The sequence below is a fragment of the Zea mays genome, chromosome 3 (assembly GCF_902167145.1).
Source record: "Zea mays cultivar B73 chromosome 3, Zm-B73-REFERENCE-NAM-5.0, whole genome shotgun sequence".
NCBI lineage: Eukaryota > Viridiplantae > Streptophyta > Magnoliopsida > Poales > Poaceae > Zea > Zea mays.
This window is the reverse complement of record NC_050098.1, coordinates 116,455,085-116,458,931: the sequence shown is the minus strand read 5'-3', so window position 1 is coordinate 116,458,931 and position 3,847 is coordinate 116,455,085.

The window sequence follows — 3,847 nt, the reverse complement described above, 5'->3', positions numbered from 1 at the left end:
GGTAGCTTGGATTTGGTGTCCGCCGCTCGGGTGCGCCGGTCATCGCCTCAGTCGACCGGTGCAGTGGCTCGCCGGAGCTCCTCCGCGCGCTGCCATCGTCGGGGACCTCGAACCGAGAATAGATGGAAGTGCGGGGGTCTATCTGTAAATGTCAGTGACTCTGTTAAACAGTGAAAGAACTCGTTCGCAGTTAGACAGAAACGCGGGGGTCTCTGTGCAAAGTCGCCAGCGTGCGGGCGCACGCGCGCGCTTTCCCCTCTGGACTGGACCGCCTGGGCTGAAACCAGCCCATTAATGTTGAAGCCTTTTCCTTTTTCTTTTTCAACAGAGCTTTGAAAATATGTTAAAAATTGTAGAAAAATCCTAAAATTGTGAAACCAATTTTCCTAGGCTTGTTATTTTCCCTAGAATTTAATAAAAATAGTTTTGTGATTTTTAGTGGAAATAAGAAATTTTAGGGCATTTAAAGTAGTTAAAAGTATTAGTTATGGATTTTTAGAAAATAATTGGTAAGTCCAAAAAAGCCCAAACTTTTTATGGGAACTTAAAACAATATTTAGAAACCTTGGGTAGAGTTTGAATTGATTTGGACCATGTTTGATAACTAGAACCCAAAACCCCCCCTGTCCTTTAAACTCCTTTACCGACTCCGAAAACCCTAAGTTCTCGGAGTTCCGTGAAGGAAAGTTATATTCAAGACTTAGATAATAAATATTTATTATCTTCGCACTCTCATGAGCATTACATGGCATTCATTCTTATATATATATGGTTATGTTAGAACGCGAAGAAGAAGTGGAAGTCACCGAAGAAAGGACACCACCACCCTCGGATTCTCAAGCAGGCAACTGCTTCTACTTCGATATATGTGGATCCGAGCCAGACTCACCTGTGAACGAAGGCAAGCCCCGGTGCATTTGCCACCTCCCTTGATGTTTTTAAAATCTTTATCACTTGCTTGCTGCATTAGGTGATAGGAGTTGCTTGATAAAACAATTCCTGCATTACCTTCCTTGAACTTGATTACCTTCCTTGAAACCCTGTTTTTACAAAAAGGTTTTACTATGCTTAGTATTGCTCTAGAAAAACAAAAGGATTTGTTTTACAAAAGATGATTGGCAAAGTGGGAGGGTTGTTTTCAAAAATAAAACTTGATGGTGGATCCATCATGGCCGTGATGGGTTCAACATCGGAAAAGATGTACCTCTGCCAGGTACCAAGTTTTTGGGTTGAAATGATTAAGCTGAGACCGGGCGGGTGACTTGCACGAGAAAGGAATCTCGGTGTAGTGTCTCCGTCTGAGTCGATTAAGGACCGTCTCGATGTAGGCTTGATGATCGAGGACCCTTTAACTGGTCACATGCCTCGTCATGGGTAAGCCTTGCCTCGGGCAGACTAAGGCCAGAATAAGATAACACGAAATGGGCGTGGAGCGGTGGCGAGAGTAGCGTGTACCCTCCGTGGCAAGAGGCTGGACGGTGGTGTATCTGTGCTCTCGGTTTGCGTGAACCTGATCTGGTCTTAAGAACCCCGGTGGCGGGTTGACATATGCAAGGGTTAAGTGCTACATATGTCGTGTGATTGGAGATCCTCATCTGAGTATAATCGATTTGGATCGCCGTACCTTCGCGGTTATGAAGACTTGGTCACTGACCTACACGTAGCATTCCACTAAAGATGATGGGTTTTTGTTACGAAATTGGCTAGTGCAGGACCAGTGATTGAACTAGGGTAGAAAGAATTCTAGTTGCAGGTAATTGTACTTAACTTGACAAATAAAATTGGATTTTTAAGGATCCACTTTAGTAAGCATTTTCTGCAAAACAGAGTCTTTGATTATTGAAAAGCCTTACCTTGACTCCCATATAGCCAGCATACCCTTGAGAGTCTTTTCTTTAGTCGGGTAAGACTTGCTGAGTAATTCCATACTCAGGGTTTATCCCTTCGTTGTTTTTAGGTGAGGAAGTAGCAGATTTCTGTTGCTTCTGTGCCAAGGTGGTTCCTAAGGAGGAGAAACAAGACTGAAGTGCGGGAGGACTTGTTCCTCCATATAGAAAACTTTTGCTTAAACCTTATCGGGAGGAGTTTTTGCCTCCCTTGGTATGTGTAATAATACTACTCAGCACTCGCTTTTAGTTCTGGTCTGTAATAAACAACTTGATCTTACTTTTTAATAAATGTAAGTTATGTAATCGCTTCCGCATTTCTTTATCTCCGATGTTCTGTAATGTCTGCAAGACGGGTGAGACGTTCCTGGTGAGGTAAGGAAAGATACCGAACTTGTCAAGTGACTTAGGAACATCTACAGGGTGTCTGATGTCTGTTAGACAAGGACAACTGTAGGTGGGCCTAATTACTTGGGAGGTTCCGTCACATCTAGGGCCTTCCTAAGGCACGGGGCGGACATATGTTCATGTCGTGGACACACGTACAACCTCGCCCTCACGCGACGCTTGTAACCCCTACTACGAGCACCCCAGTGCGAGATAACATAAGCCACGTTTCCCTCTTGTGTTCCATCTTGCATCAACCCGTCAGGGCAGGGGCACGCAGCAACAAATTCACTGGTTGGCTGACGGACCTCGCGGGTCTGAAATGCCGACAGTTGGCGCGCCAGGTAGGGGCTCGCTGCGTGTTAAAGAACACTCTCCCATTGAGTTCCAGATGGGTAGCCTCCAGCAGCCTCTTCAGCCGGGGACGCTGCTCCGCTTCGGGAGTCTCGAGTTCATGTCCCTTGACGGCAGCTACGACATGGTACTCCTCCCCCCGCAGCATGACAGCAACAACGACAGTCAGCTCGCCCTGCAGCGGCGAACTCGACGACGGCTTCCCACCATGGCAGAAGAGGAACACCCGGGTTTGCCCCGCCACCCTCCTCGCCGGAGAAGGAGGAGACGGGGCAACCGTGGCCATGCAGGAGGCGGAACCTCGTTGGCTGTCGAGCCAGAGCGAGTCGACGACACCGGCACCCCTGCGGGGGCCATGTCGGGTGTTGTCCTCGCACCTAAGACAACGACGGGTGTCGCTTCCCCGCTACGTGCCATCCCCAAGCGGACTAATGACGCCAGCACCCTCGCAAAGGACTGGCTGGGCATTAGCCTCGTACCTGAGATAACGGTGCAGTCCGTCCCCGACGCGACTTCGCCACCGTCCGTCGACCAAGAGGTACCGTCCGTTTTCCACCCGGTCCCTTTTAGATTTAGCCTTGATCCACCAAGCGACCCCGCTTCGGTGAGCACTTTCGCAAGGGCATACCCTGACCTTCTAGGGTATCCTATGTGGTCATCTTGGGACCGACTGACGGCCATCTCAACCTCCGGACCTGCGGGTTCTGAGGAAGACGACGACTCCGACTTCGGTTGGGATTTCTCCGGACTCAGTGATCCTAGTGCCATGCGAGACTTCATGTCCGCATGTGACTACTGCCTCTCCGGCTGCTCTGACGATAGCCATAGCCTCGGCGACGAGGGTTGCGACCCCAGTCGCGAGTGTTTCCACATCGATCAGGGGAATCACGGCGAGGACAACCACCTCGGTATGCCGCAAGATGGCAATGCCCCTATGCCTGTGTCTCGCGTTGACATCCCGCGGGAGCTAGCTGTGGTCCCAGTCCCTGCGGGGGGTCAGGACACACAGCTCGAGCGATTCCGCGAGATGCAGGCCAAGCTCGACGAAGAAGCGGGGCGGCTTGTGCAGCTCCGACAAAACATCGAGCAGGAGTGGGCAGGCCGAGCACTTGCCGGAGGAGCGCCTCATCGGGCCCAATACGTCCAGCGCCGAATCGTTGACGATGCCAGGGCAAGGCTGCCCCCGGCCTTCAGCGGGGTCGGCCAGAATCTAGCTGCAG